Source organism: Macaca mulatta, chromosome 17, assembly GCF_049350105.2.
Source record: "Macaca mulatta isolate MMU2019108-1 chromosome 17, T2T-MMU8v2.0, whole genome shotgun sequence".
In the NCBI taxonomy this organism is placed as follows: domain Eukaryota; kingdom Metazoa; phylum Chordata; class Mammalia; order Primates; family Cercopithecidae; genus Macaca; species Macaca mulatta.
In genome coordinates, this window is record NC_133422.1 from 19,848,145 (window position 1) to 19,864,159 (window position 16,015).

General features: G+C 42.5%; 1 protein-coding gene across 2 annotated transcripts in view; it reads right to left on the minus strand.

Moving 5' to 3' along the window:
* Window positions 1–15,091, minus strand: part of LOC114673426 (uncharacterized) — a 450,214-nt gene extending 435,123 nt beyond the window's left edge. Inside the window, exons 1-3 of one of the 2 annotated variants that reach the window (XR_013408015.1) lie at window positions 14,750–14,882; window positions 6,776–6,870; window positions 5,197–5,390 (exon numbers count right to left, since the gene is read on the minus strand). The gene's annotated coding sequence lies outside the window, so the exon portion shown is untranslated. Of the gene's footprint in view, window positions 1–5,196; window positions 5,391–6,775; window positions 6,871–14,749 lie in introns of both variants that reach the window. The other variant, XR_013408017.1, reaches the window with a different exon arrangement.
* Between the last annotated feature and the right edge of the window lie 924 nt (window positions 15,092–16,015).

Sequence of the window (16,015 nt, forward strand, 5' to 3'; positions counted from 1 at the left end):
GACCTGAAATAAACAGCCAGAAACAAACCCTCAGATGATACAGTCAGCCAGCAGCCTCAGCTTCAGAGGCAAGGTAGGAAACGGCCATGAAGATGTTCTTCAGCCCAGACAGATGTGGGTAGGAGGCTGGCTGTATCACCTCGAAGCTGTGGGATCTTGGACAGTTTACGGGGTCGTTCCAAGGGTCAATTTTCTCATCTGTGGAGTGGAAACAGACTCCCTTCAGAGGCCCCCTGTGAGCAGCAGAGAATGACTGTGAGGTGTGTGACGCGCTTGACGAGCACCGTCTGTCAGGATTATGATGGCAGCACTGAAGTGCTTTCTGTTTCTATTCTGACCTACAACGGTGCCTCCTTCTGTCACCAAGTATAGGTAAGAGTTGGGAGAAGAATGGCAGACTCCTCCGGTGGCTCCCACGGGGTTCCCGCAGGGAGGCAGCCGGCAGCAGATGTAAGGAAGCCCTGCCGGTCAGACGCTTGGAGAAGGAACGAGATGTTGCCAGCACCACTCACGGGGTTTGCAAATAAACTGTCACCTCTCAGCTCTCACCAGTGTGCGGCTGTGACAGACAGGTTCATGTGTGTGCAACACCCTCTTCCCTGCCACCCCCAACTTGAACACTTTCTGTTGAAAAATGCCAGGCTGCGCAGCTTTCAAGTAGATGGAGGAATCTGTGAGCATCAGGCCTTCCCGGCAGGGGAGTGAGGACAGCCGGTGCCTGCGTCCTTAGCCTGATTGTCGGTTGAATTGCGGAATTTGCAGCAAGGTTTCTAAGGATCGCCAGCCTGGGTGGTTCAAACTGGCAAGGTCCAGTGCCCATGCATGGAGCCCAAGCTACCTGCCAGTTTGATGACAGTCAGGTTTGTAGGGCTCCATCTTGGAATTTTAGGCCAGAGAGAAAAGGTCGGAGCCCCTCTCTGTGGTACCTTTGGGGAAAGCCAGAAACAAGGATGTCAAGAAGAGTTCAGAGTTTTGAGCTGGAAGGTATCTCAAAAATCGGGTAGTCCAGTCATTTTCACATGTCCACTTTTACAGGAAAAACTTTGTTTATCTCAAATATAATCATATTATAAACTTAATATGTATTTTTAAAAAGAAAAAAATATGCTCTTCTGTGTTGCTCGACAGGGATGCTATTGAACATTCCAGAAAGAATTTGTTTTGTGGAACAGTCCTGTTGTGCAAAATATTTAGTATTCCTGGCCCCCATCCCCAATATCAGTGGTGCCCCCTCCGCCACCTCAAGTGACTGAAACTAAAAAGCGCCACATATTCCTCCATGCCCTCTGTGGTTACCATTCCCACTGGGAACTCATCTAATTAAGTGGGGATGCAAGGGAGAGGGCAGCCACTGAGCCTGAGATGGCGCCCTTGAACCTGGCCTTTGCAGAGCATCCCCTCTAAAAACCACCGTGGAGTTGCCTGACAACACCGGAAGCAGCACATTCTCACTGTATTGCCTGGAATAAGCCCTTTAGCCTCTGGGGGCCTCCATTTTCTCCTCTGCAAAACAGAAATGATAATCCTTGCCTATTCCATAGCACTTTTATGGAGACCAAATGAGGCCTTGCGCACAGCATACTTTGTAAACTCCCGAGCCCTTGCTGATGTACAGCATCCTTCATCATATTACTCTCCTGTGTATATAAAGACACTGTTATCCAAGTCTTTTGAAAAGACTTACCATGGAAACCAAATAATAAAAGCAAAAAGCTCAGTCATAAGGCTTTCACTGAAACCTGCTTCTATTCGCATCCGTTGCACACACAGCCCCTGGAGACGACGGCTGTGCTCCACTCCCACTGAGACACCTACTTCGGCTTTTGTTAGCTGCCAAGACAGTCAACCAACCTCGACCTGCAGCAGAGGCTCAGCCGGCACAACTGGGAAGCCCACAACTTAGAGAAAACTGCTTAGTGGGCCTCAGTCCTTTCCCTGCTACCCAAATGGTGCTTTTGACTTGAAAATATATCAGGAAAAAAGTTATGAACAGACATTTCACCCAACTTCACACCTGTACCAGATCCAGATGTCACCATTTTGACAATGTCTGCATCATTTTCAGTGTTTTGACAGGTTGGAACCTAATTCGTTAACAAAAGTTGAGATTTTCATTGAAAGGAGAATCAAGATGACATCACATCATTGAGGTCTCTCTTTCCCCTGGATTATTTGAAAAGTAGTCCTCAAGTCATAAAAGAAAAGGCTGTGCAGGTATGTTTTTCAGAATGAATGCAGGCAAAAAAGTCCATTTTAACTTCACTGTAAGCTACAGCCAATGTTTTTCCAAGTTCCAAATCTTAGTAGGTGAAATAGCTGGGTTTATTTCTTTCTTTTCCTCTGTTCCTCATTCCTGTGTTCGTGGTATGCATTACCCTGAAATGAGAGTCCTTCTAACATTCCCAAGTAAGCCCCAGGAGCCAGGTGGAATTGCTTTAGTAGGCTTAGGATCAGCTTTGCAGGATAAAATCTCACAATATGTCCACTTACTCCCAACCCTTGGCCATTGTTTTCTCTAGTTTGGCTAAATACAACTTATGGTTCAAAGAGAAAATGCATGGCGTGGTTTTGCTGGCTTCCTCAAAATATCCAAGGGATTCCACATGGGTAAATCTAATATAAATAAGAAGGAGATGATTCCATTTCTCCGTAAACATGCCTGGGCTAAAGATACATGGAAAGGGTACCTGGCTTGAAACATTCTACTTTCTCCACTTCAGAAAAAAAATAGCATGAACAAATAAAGCGGATCCAAAACACTAGCCCAGGATCACCAAACACAAAGGAGGAAAATACTGAAATGGCAAAAGAAAACGTAAGTGAAACTTTCCATCTTCATTCACACTGGGGAGCACAGAGAAGCTAAACCAGTAACTGAATTTTTAAGGATCATGTGTGGCTTTATTGTCATCCCTGGCAGTAGAGGTCAGGCCATCTTACCCACTGACCTGGAGCAGCTGCACTTTGGCTGTGTTCGTCTTTGCTGGTGTATCTCAGTTTGTTGCCAAGGAAAAATGAAATAGAAGCCCAGGAGCAAAAGGTCAATAATGGCAGCAGAAGAAAGGAAACCTGTTAAATTGTCTCTGCCTCTCCATCACCTTTGCTTCTTTTTGAACACTTACTCTTCTAGACCAGACGCTTGTGCGAATAAAGGCCTATTATATAAGCAATTCAAAAACGATACAGGGGCAAGTTTTCCCATGATAAATGTCGATTAACCCATAATGGGCAGTGCACCTTCAAACGGAGGATCTGGGTGCTAAGCAGCAATACAGCTAGTTAGTAAGCACATGACTCCTCATTCAGTCGAACCAGCTTTGCCACTTGCTTTCTGTGTGACATGGGACAAGTCAATCTCTTTAATTTTCAGATTTGGCATTCGTCTAATGGGATTAATGACTATGACTATCTCATGATTTTTGTGTGCCTTAAAGAAATGATCCAGATAAACTCTTAACACATTGCCTGGTACAAAATTCTTACAAATGTTAGTCATTGTTATTGTTTTTGTTAGAGATTTAAAAATATGCCATATGAGAGGCAAGTGAAATACCTTCTCTAAACCGCTTCACTCCACAATTCTGCATTACTCACAGCTACGCAGCGCTCACCAGTTACAGTGCTTAATTCAAATTTTAAAATTTCTGTTCCCATTGCTTAGGCACCATTAAATCTGACAGAGTTGGAATTCCTCTGGGTACCTCGCCAGGCCCCTGCCTGCATCCAGACCCACCTGGATATTGCATGGATATAAAGAGCACAGCCTGGAGTTTTCACCTGCAAAGAAACAGTCTCACTCCGGCCAGTACTGCCTACGCGAAAAGCTGGCCAGTCTCTAAGAGAAATACTTTGTCTCAGAGAGCAGGCACAAGGCTGTTCCACAGACTCCCTATCCAAGAGGAACTTCCTGGTGGTGAACCATACAGTGTGCTCAGATTTACACACTAGGCGTACCTGATGTCCAAATTAAAGGCAGCCTGTAGCATTCAGGATGACACCAATAAAGGGGGTGGCAGCAGCATCCCAGAGCATTGAAACTGCCAAAGGATTATAAATCATTCTACTGTAAAGACACACGCACACATATGTTTATTGCAGCACTATTCACAATAGCAAAGACTTGGAACCAACCCAAATGCCCATCAATGACAGACTGGAAAAAGAAAATGTGGCACATATACACCATGGAATACTATGCAGCCATAAAAAAGAATGAGTTCATGTCCTTTGCAGGGACATGGATGAAGCTGGAAACCATCATTCTCAGCAGATTAAAACAGGACCAGAAAACCAAGCACCACATGTGGGAGTTGAATAATGAGAATACATAGACACAGGGAGGGGAACATCACACACCGGGGCCTATTGAGGGGTGGGGGGCAAGGGGAGGGAGAGAATTAGGATAAATACCTAATGTATGCAGGGCTTAAAACCTAGGTGATGGGTTGATGTTGCAGCAAACCATATGGCACATGTATACCTATGCAACAAACCTGCACATTCTGCACATGTATCCCAGAACTTAAACTAAAATAAAAAATAAAAAATATACACATATGCAAACCAGTACAGGAGAAAGAAAGAAAGAAAGAAAGAAAGAAAGAAAGAAAGAAAGAAAGAAAGAAAGAAAGAAAGAAAGAAAGAAAGAAAGAAAGAAAGAAGGAAAGAAAGAAAGAAAGAGAGAGAGAGAATGCCATCCATGGGCTAAGGGACGTATGCAAGTCTGAAGAGAAGCACTCACTGATGTAGGGTACCAGGACAGTGCCCAAGTAGCGCTGATGGAGGCAGGCACAAAACAAGATGCCTTGCCTTCCTCCATCTCCCACAGATGGAATCTCTTTGCTCTAACAGGGTTGTTGTGGGTCTGCTACATTATCCAGTTTTTACATTTACTTTTATTTGTGAGACTGAGTTGGTAGTGTCATTTACCCACTCAGAATAAGGAAATGTGAAATTCCCACTTACAACCAAAACTTTTTGGCTGGGTATAGAGCAAGAAATCTGTCCATCCATCAGCAACTCCATCCAATCAGTCAGTGCATCAAAGCAGGAGAGTAGTTGAAAAAGCTCCAATAAGATGATGAGTTAATGAACGCACTTTGCTGCTTCTTCCCCTGAACCAAATTCTGAGATACCCTGGGAGCAAAAAGAAATGTGGTGAACCCCAAAACCCAGTGTTACTGCTGTGAGACTCACCTGAGAACACAGAAGGTGGCTGGGTTGCTATGCGGACACGGCATCCTAGGCTGGAGGAGGGTCAGGCCACCGATGAGAATGGAGGCCAGGGAGAGCTGTCAGTCTCTGCCCTTTTCTTTCCTCAGCATGAACCTGGGAAGATCCGTATCCGCCCATCATCTAAATGCAGCAATGCCAGCCCAGCCCAGTGCCTGCTGGAAATGAAGGGACACATTGGAGCAGCTCAAAGCAGAGTTAAGAAGTTCTCTGAGAAGCAAAGTCACCCTGTTATGGAAAAGGTACAAACAGAGAAGGGGTCCCTAATACAGTTCCAAGGCAATATGATTCAGGAGGAAAAATGAGTCATTAAACAAGAACAGCAGCTCATTTAACAATGTCTGCCAGAGGGAGCAGATATCATGGACACAGAAAAAGAACCTAAAAGAAAAGAAGCCCTATAGTCCCAATGATTTTGGAGGCTGAGGCAGGAGGATTGCTTGAGGCTAGGAGTTTGAGACCAGCCTGGGCAATATAGGGAGACTCCATCTCTACAAAAAATAAAGAATATAACAGGAATTGTACAAATATAAATGAGTTGAACTCACCAATCAGATTAGATTTTTTTTTTAGATTTTTTTATTTATACAGCATTATGCATTTGCAGGGCACCCTTTTAATAATCATTAAAATGTAATAAAGATAATCAGAAAAAACTGAACCAAAAATAAGCCAACATAATTAATTGTCACACAAAGATTTGTAAGAAACATAATAATAGACAAAGAGGAATATGAAAAATTGGTAAAACACTCAAGAAGAATATGAAGATAAATGAATATCTATGTACTTAACAATGTGGTCTCAAAACATAAAACAAATCTGAAGAGAATGCAATAAGACAACTGTGGTTAGATTTTAATAAGCCCCTTTCAGGAACTGATGGAGCAAAGAGACAAATAAAAGTAGAGAAATATAAATAGTTGTTAAGCTCAAGTGTTAGGTATATACACTTCTGCATGAAAGAAAGAAAACATTCTTTTAAAACAATCATGAAATCATGAAATGTTCACCAAAATCTGCCATTTACAATCTTACAAAGGAACCTCAATAAATTTCCTAAAGTCATACACACTGTGCTCTTTGAATATCAGGAATAATTTATGCCAGAAAATTAGATAACCTAGAACAGTGGCTCCCAACATTTTTGGCACCATGGAAGACAATTTTTCCATGAACCAGGGTTGGGGGATGGTTTCAGGATGATTCAAGGGCATTACATTTATTGTGTACTTCATTTCTATTATGATTACATTGTAATATATAATGAAATAATTATACAATTCACCATAAGGTAGAACAAGTGGGAGCCCTGAGCTTGTTTTCGTGCAACTAGACGGTGCCATCCGGGGATGATGGGAGACAGTGACAGATCATCAGGCATTAGATTCTCATAAGGAGTGCCCAGCCTAGATGCCTGGCATGCACTGTTCACAAAAGAGTTCGCGCTCCTAATCTAATGCTGCCACTGATCTGACAGGAGGCGGAGCTCAGGCAGTAAGGCGAGAGATGGGAGCAGCTGTAAATACAGATGAAACTTTACCTGCTCTCCCAGCACTCATTTCTTGCTGTGTGGTCCAGTTCCTAACAGGCGATAGTCCAGTACTGGTCCATGGCCCAGGGGTTGGGACCCCTGACCTAGAAGAAATGGGCAAATTATTTGAAACACACAAATTACCTAAACTAACTCAAGAGGACAGAAAATATCAGCAGACCCATAACAAGAAATTGAATCAGTAATCAAAAAAATATCCAACAAAAAAAAATGTTCTACACCAGAAGGCTTACTGGTGAATTCTACTGAACATTTTAAAAAGAATTAACATCAGTCTTTTTCAAACTCTTCCAAATGCTTGAAGAGGAAGAACACTCCCTAAGCCATTGTATAAGGCCAGCATTACTCTAATACCAAAGTCAAAGACACTACAAGAAAAGAAAACTACAGACCAATAATCCTTTATGAATATAAATACAAAACTCCTCAACAAATTAAACAGAGTCTTCACTTAAGGTCATGGATAGGTTATTGGAAACTGTGACTTTTAAGCAAAATGACATACAGCAAGTCCTTCAATAATGCTTCCTGTTCTATTTCATTTTATGTTAATTTTAATGAAAAAAACCTGTTTTTGTTTTAGGTAATTTTGCTTAAAGTCACGGTTTCCAAGGACGTGTTGATGATGTTGAGAAGTTACTGTACTAGCAAGCAGAGTTCAGCAGCATGTTGAAAGGATTACACACAATGACTAAATGGGATTTATCCCAGGAATGGAAGGGTGGTCCAACATATAAAAAACTAACCAATAATAAATAATTATCAAAATCCCAATGGCATTTGTTGCATAAACAGAAAAACTCATTCTAAAATTCATATGGAATTTCAAGGGACCCCAATTAGCTGAAAGTATGCTGAAAAAGAAGAACAAAGTTGAAGAACTCATACTTCTCAATATAAAAACTTGATTGACATAGCTTCAGTAATCCAAACAATTTGGTACTAGCATAAGGATAGACATGTAGACCAATGGAGTAGAATTGAGAGCCTAGAAATAAACTCTCACATCTATGGCCAATTTATTGTTGATCATCCAATGGGGAAAGAACAGGTTCTTCAAAAAATGCTACTCCAAAAACTGGATATTCACATGCAAAAGAATAAAGTTGGACCCTTCCCTTACACCATATACAGACATTAACTGAAAATGGACCAAGCACCTAAACGTAAGAGCTAAAACGATAAAACTCTTAGAAAAAAAAAAAAACATAGGGACAAATCTTCATGGCCTTGGATTTGGCAATGATTTCTTAAATATGACACTAAAAGTATAAGTAACAAAAGAAAAAGAATGACAAACTGGATTTGATGAAAATTTAAAACTTTTGTTCATCAAAGGACACTATCAACAGAATGAAAAGACAATCCACTGATGGGAGAAAATATTTACAAATCACATATTTAAAAGGTCTAATATCTAGAATATATAAAGAACTCCTATAACTCAACAACTAATAGACAACCCATTGTAAAAAAAAAAAAAAAAAAAAAAAAAAAAAGGAAAAAGACCTGAGTAGACATCTCTGCAAAGAAGACATACAAATAGCCAGTAAGCACATGAAAAGATCTTTAACATCATTAGCCATTACGGAAATGCAAATCATAACCACAATGAGATACCACTTAATACCTACTAGGATGGCTATAATTGAAAACACACACACACACACACACACAGAAAGAGAGAGAAAATAGCATGTGGACAATAATGTGAAGAAATTGGAACCCTCCTACATTTCTGGTAGGAATGTAAAACTGTGTAGGCATTGCAGAAAACAGTTGGCAATTCCTACAAAAAAAAAAATGTAGAATTATCATGTGGCCCAGCAATTGAACTCTTAAATATATACCCCAAAAAACTGAAAACAGGAATTTAAACAAATATGTGAACACCAATGTTCAAGGCAACATTATTCACAGTAGTCCAAAGGTGGAAACAACCAAGGTATCCATCAACAGATGAATAGATAAACAAAACGTGATATACACATACAATGGAATATTATTTCATCATGAAAAGATATGAAGTTCCGATACATGCTACAACATGGATGAACCTTGTAAACATTATTCCAAGTGAAATAGGCCAGACACAAGAGAACAAATATTGTATGATACCACTTATATGAAATATCTACAATAAGCCAATACGTAGAGACAGAAAGTATATTAGAGGTTACCTGGGGCCAAGGGAAAGCAAGAATAGAGGGTAATTGCTCAACAGGGGTAGAATTTCTGGTTGGGTGATGAAAATGTTTTGATGATGGTTGCACAACATTTTGAATGTAAATAATGCCACCGAATTGTACACTTAAAATGGTTAAGATGGCAAATGTTGTCTTATCTGTTTTAGCACACACACAAACACACCTTCAAATAACCAAGCAAATGAGAAGAAAATACTTATTAGGAAGCCAAGAAGTGGGAAAAAAGAAATAACTAGAGGAAATTCAGACAATGGAATTGTCAGTCGTTGAATTTAAATTAACTATTTAACTATGCTTAATATGTTTGCAGACATTTTTTTTTCTTTTTCTTCTTTTTTTTTTTTTTTTTTTTTTTTTGAGACAGAGTCTCACTCTATTGCCCAAGCTGGAGTGCAGTGGCGCAATCTTGGCTCACTGCAACTTCTGCCTCCTGGGTTCAAGAAATTCTCATGCCTCAGCCTCTCAAGTAACTGGGACTACAGGCTCCTGCCACCATGCCCAGCTAATTTTTGTATTTTTAGTACAGATGAACCGAAATATACCTGTAATGACAATAAATGCAAACCAATTAAACACTCCATTTGAAAGACTGAGAAATCAAGCCAAACTCAACCATACACTGCTGACAAAAGACTCACATTAAATATAAAGAAATAGAAATGCTGAAAGTAAAAGGATGACAAAGATATATCATACAAATCCTAACCCAACGAAAGCTGATGTAGCTATACTAATATTAGATAGTGTAGACTTTAAGGCAAGAAGCACTCCTAGAAATAGAGACACTTCATAAGTGTAAAAGCTTCTACCAAGAAGATATAGCAATTTTAAATTTCTAAGCACTTAACATCATAGACTCAAAACATATAAAACAAAAAGACAAAACTAAAAAAAAGGTAAAAATGTATAATCTTTGTGGAGTATTTTAATACATTAATATATTTAATATATTTCTCAAAGCAGACATAAAGTCAATATATAAAATATATGAACCACACAATAACCTAACTGAGATATATTAGTCACTACAGCCCAAAATTAAATAATATGCACTCTTTTGAAATTTGCATGAGAAACTTACCAAAACAGAACATATCCTAGTCCATACCCTGGGAACATTTCAAAAGGCTGAAATCTTACAGTGTCTATTCTTTAATCAATAACAGAAAGGTAATTAGAAAATCTGTCAATGCTTGGAAATTAAGCACCACAAATGCTTGGACATTAAGCACTACACGTACACAATCCAAACACTATACAGCCTCCAAAGATATACATATCTAAGGACTCATACAATGAATTAGAGTGGCTGTCAGTGGAGAGAGAATAGTAAATAAGGAAATTTAAAAAAATAAAATGTAACCAACAGACAGGCCATGCACAGCATGATAATTTTGGTGACTCATGACCCCAAAAGTATATTGAATTCAACCCTGTACACCTGAGGTCAAAAATTAAATAAATAAATAATTTTATAAAGAACTTCTAGAAATCAGAAAATCTAAATTCTAGCATATTTCAAATATACTGTCAATTCCACGTCTTTGGGCTTCATGTTTGGTATCTACAGAGAATGCATACTAATATTAACGAACAGTCTTTGTACCTCATACGTCAATTCAACAAGCAGCCATTGAATTTGTTATGTGGCAGACACTGCACCAGTTGGTGGGGACACAGTTCCAGCTCTCAAGAGTCTTATTCCTCAAGGGCGCTGACGTCATACAAAGCAAAAGGAGGAAATTTTGTAAGAACAACCACAAAGCAAAATTGCACAGAAGCCACGGGTTACACAACGAAGTTCCAGGTATTTGATAACTGATTTTGACCTGGCTGAGGAGGACCTACCTTTTTTTTTGAGACAGGGTCTCACCTTGTCACCCAGGTTGGAATGCAGTGGTGCAGTCATGATTCACTGCAGCCTCCACCTCCCTGGACTAAGTTGATCCTCCTACCTCAGCCCCCCAAGTAGCTGAGACTACAGGCACACACCACCATGCCCAGCTAACTACAGGCACACATCACGATGCCTGGCCAATTCAGTATTGTAACTTTTGCATTTTTGTTTCACCATGTTGCCTAGGCTGCTCTCAAACTCCTGGTCTCAGGCAATTCACCGGCCTTGGCCTCCCAAAGTGCTGGGATTACAGGCATGAGCCACCGCGACCAGCCAGGACCTATCTTTTGATCCTGGGAATGCTATGCAACATGTGAGCTCCTTCAGGGCAGGGGCAAAGGATTTTCGATTCTGCAATTCCAGTGTTTAGCCAAACAAGAGCGTATTACGTTTTTGTTGAATGAATGAATGTAGAATGGATGTCAGTTTGAGCTAGTATTCCATGTTCTATATTTCTACATCAAGACCCAGGTATAGAAAGAACTGGGACCTGTGACTGGAGGCAGACTTTACTGCATCCACAAGCAGGTAAACATCCTTCAGTGCTGAACTCGAGACAATGTCCAACCCCACACGCAGTCATAATTCCAGGGCTTACATCAGAGTACTGGAAAATTTCATTATCTGTCGGCCAACTGTGAATCAAATGCACACAATGCTGAGAAAGAACCACCCATCATAAAACCTTAAAGAATAACCTGCTTTCCAATGCATATGCAGGAATAAATGAGCACCTACCAGAGTGCTCGCTGACAATATGAGCAGGACGATACCCTCCCAGTAAGGTTCTTGGAAGAATGACATGAAATGTTCAAAGGCCCAACAATTAGAGGTGCTCAATAAATATTTGCTATTAAATACACAGTGGGTATTCTGTAAATATGAGTTTTTCTTCTCCCTCCTTTCTCCCACTCTTCCACCTTTCCAAGAGAGGTAGGTAACCATGAAATAGAGAAATACTTTGAGGAATTTTCCTGCACAATTCTAGGTATACTGAACTGCAGAAAAACATAGCCACTGTTGTAGCATCGAAAGGCCAGGGATACTGGGTGCCACAGGGGGATTCTGGAAGAAGGAAATACTAGATATGGGGAAAGAACCATCTGTCTCTGCAAAAGGCCCCAACTTACCTTCAAAAACTTATTTTCCATTAGTCCTTTGCCCAAACTTAACAACAGATATTTATATAAAACTGCCTACGTGCTAGGCACTTTTCTAAGTGCTTTACACGGATTCCTAACAACAGTCCAATTAAATAAGTACCATTATCATCCCCATTTTATAGATGCAGATGCTAAGAACTAGAAGGATGAAGAAGTCCAGAGGGTCTCAAAACTGCTCGGGATTTATATCAGTACCTCTAGGAAGTCCTCCAGGGTTAGGCAAAGTAGCTAAGAAAAAAAAGAAAATTGAGGACTGACAAGAAGACCAAAGGTGGAACCCTGAGAAACAACAGCTACATTTATGGGACAGAAGGAGGAAGAATTGACCTCAGGGTGTGGTGTGAGAGGTAGTAGGAGAGCCAAGGCAGGGTGCTGTCTTGGCCATTCAGGGAAGGGTGTTCAAATAACGAGGTCACATCAACCATTTCAGGAAGGTATTGGGAAGTGTTTGCTGGGATTGGCAATTAGCAGGTCACTGACAACTTGGTTGAGAAGAGTTTTAGTGTTGTGCTGGGGAAAGAATAATGGCCTCATCCTCAAATCCCTTGTAAGACCCTTGAAAGAATCTCTCTCTCTCTCTCTCTCTCTCTCTCTCTCTCTCTCTCTCTCTCTCTCTCGCACGCGCATGCTCTCTTTCTCTCTCTCTCTGCATCTGTTACCTTTGACCAGGCTTATACATAGTAAGTGCTCATTTTGCTGGTTTTGCCATTGCTGATAAAGATAATGACATGCTACTATTGCTGTTATGAAGTCAAGAGCAAAAGATGGTGTGTATGTGAGTTGAGATTTCGAAAATATGGGTGCAGGAGGCAATTACCCCTCAATTTCAGTTAGGTAGGAAAGGGGTCAGGAAGACAGAGCTTCCTTCATTGCAGAGAGATGACCACAGGATGCCCCATAGTCAGTGACCAACTCTACTTAGCCAGAGAGAGAAACTGCAGTTCTCTGGCCGGGCGTGGTGGCTCAAGCCTGTAATCCCAGCACTTTGGGAGGCCGAGACGGGCGGATCACGAGGTCAGGAGTTCGAGACCATCCTGGCTAACACGGTGAAACCCCGTCTCTACTAAAAAATACAAAAAACTAGCCGGGCGAGGTGGCGGGCGCCTGTAGTCCCGGCTACTCGGGAGGCTGAGGCAGGAGAATGGCGTAAAAACCCGGGAGGCAGAGCTTGCAGTGAGCTGAGATCCGGCCACTGCGCTCCAGCCTGGGCGACACAGCGAGACTCCGTCTCAAAAAAAAAGAGAAACTGCAGTTCTCAGACAGTAAATGCAGTTGCCCCTTCTTATGGAGACTCAGCTGCCAGAAACAAAGGTGAGTGTTCAAGGTCACTGTGAACCCCGGGCCCACCCTTGAAATACTGTCCATTTGTCTGCCTCTAGTCCTTTTTTGGCTCCTGAAGTCCAATCATTCTTTGCCCTTTTAACCACTCTGGTGTGTCTTGGAGAAAACACAGTTCTTCGTGGTCTGCCAGTAGTCGAGGGAGGAATCTGAAAGCTGACTGTTTCTCCCACAGCTTCAGGAGCATTAAAACTTCAAAAGAGGAACTATTTATGCTGTCATTACCACAGCGGTCACTTCTGCAGGATTTCTTTCTCTGATGCAGCACTGGTTGGACAGGCTTGGCTCACGGCCCGCCGAGAGGGGAGAGGAGGGCGTTGCAGAGACACTGAGTCATCCTACCTCCTCCACGCCCTCCGCAGCTGCCCCTCACTGCACTTCCTCCTCCTCCTCAAGCTAAAGGTCAGCTCTCATGCTCATGCCAAGTTTTGAGAAACACACATACGCCAAAAAAAAAAAAAAAAAAAAAAAGGCTTCAGAGAGGGTACATTTTTTAACATGAAAAGAAATAAGGAAAGCCTCCTTCAAAAATAAATGTAAAAATAAGTAACTCTTCCCCCACACTACTTAATAACTCCAGAATGATAAAAATTTTCCAATTGTGAATATGTAAGGAATAAAATAAAAGGAATGAATGCCCCACTGTGTTAATGCAGGCCTCTTTAAAATGATTCTAATTTCTTCCAGAAGGCTCTGGAGGGTAGATTGCAAGGTTTGTCTTAATATAGAAGTATTCCCTTCTCTCTACATGTCTTTAGAACCAGTGTGAACATCGTGATATTTTACAGTTGGCAACCTGTACATCGCTGCTCAAAAATCCTGCATTCCAAGGGCTACAATCATGCATTGTGCATTTGAAATGCCTGTTGCTAAGAACAAATATCAACCCCAGGACGACCCCACTCAGCAGATCCAGCCAACTCCCGCACAGAGCTGTTTCCCGACCTCTGGTCAGAGACAGGAAGCCCATTGGACCTCAGGCCCAGGCAAGTGCGGAGGGTTCCTAGGCAGGTGACGTGGTAAAACATTGACGACTAGCTCTCTGTCTCTCTTCAGGATAACGTCTGCCTCCCACCCTTCCTGGTCCCAGCTTAGGAATCTATGCAACCCTTTTATATGCATTGCCAGGAGGCCTGTGAAGTAGATTCGACAGAGGTTTTACAGCATTGTTCCTATTTAACTGATCAAGGACTGAGCCTCGTAGTTTAACAACATGAAGTTGTACCGGAACGACTAAGCAGTTGCTGGAGTAAAACCCTCAGCTTCCAAATCGCACCCCCATTAAATTCACTTCCAGCCCCGTTGTACCCTCTTTCCCCATGAGGCCTCCCCAGTGGTGCTGAAAACAGGGACTGACCTGGTTGCAGCTGGAGGCTGGGGTCCTGTTCTTCACATGTTGCCACGCTGCCCTCGAAGGCCAACTGCCCCGTGGGCACTGTCCGTCTGCAGATCACTCGCTGTCGACACTCAGACCTCCATCTCACGGCAGGGTTGCCCGTGTCCACACCTCCCGCTTCTCCCATGCCACTTACAGCCTGTTTCAGATTAGTTTTAATTTTCTGGAGATTTTCCAGACTCTCCTCAGCCAAACAATCGGGGAAAGGGAGAGGCCTGGCGCCGGGCAAAGGAACAGAGCCCTTCCCGCCCTGGAGCTGCCTCCAGCAGAGGCAACTCCGTGTAGGGTGAACATGGCCACAATGGGGGAAAGCGATGATGTTCAATTATGTTATACGTTATGTGCTTTTGTTTTACGCACTTCTCCGTAAATGACCTTCTTCCTAGTGAGTGGAGGAGTGTTGGGGGTGGAGTGCTAGGATGTGAAAGTAAACACCAAGAGAAAGGTACAGGTTCAACGTGAGCATCTACAATAGGATTATCAAAGCTACAGAAAGGCTTTGTTAGGAGAGAAAGGGTTTTCCTCAATCCCTCTTTCTACCTTTCTTTAGCATTTCAGAAGGCAAGTCTGGCAAACCTGCTCCCGGAGTCCTGCCTGAAAGAGGTCTCACCCATTCGCCTGATGAATGGAGAGAAGAAGGAAGACAGAGAGAGGGAGAAATTTGGGGGCAAGGAGTATGATCCCCACCGCCTAAGTCCCGCATCTCTCAAAGCAGGCCTCAGGGGCTTTAGAGGCACTGGGTTAGGTATGGAGAGCCCAAACCATCAGCTGAGCGCACGCTGCTGGGACCTTTCAGGGCAGTCTGCCATCTGCAACATGAAGCAGGAACAGTGGTGCCCAGGAGGCATGGGATGCAAGGAGTTGGATCATTGGAGGACATGGCCTGGGTCTCCATGGCTGGTGGGCTGCAGGTCGGGGCCCAGAAGTTCCCCCATGGCTCCGTGAAGACAAGTGAAGTGGTGAGAGGCAGCTGGGTTGGCATCGACCTGGACGGGAGTGAAGAGGCCATGGGGCAGGCTGTGAGATCAAACACGTGGCCACCACGTTACTGGAAAATCACAGTATTAACTACAATCACCTTTGGGCGCTAACTTCAAGTAATAAGCAGAATCACACCGCTCCCCCACCTCCACCAATATCACCCTGGCCCAAGTCAATTGCGTCTCCAATCCTGACTTCCTTTCTCGCTACATCGGCCTCCTTACTGGCCATCTTGTTTCCACTCTT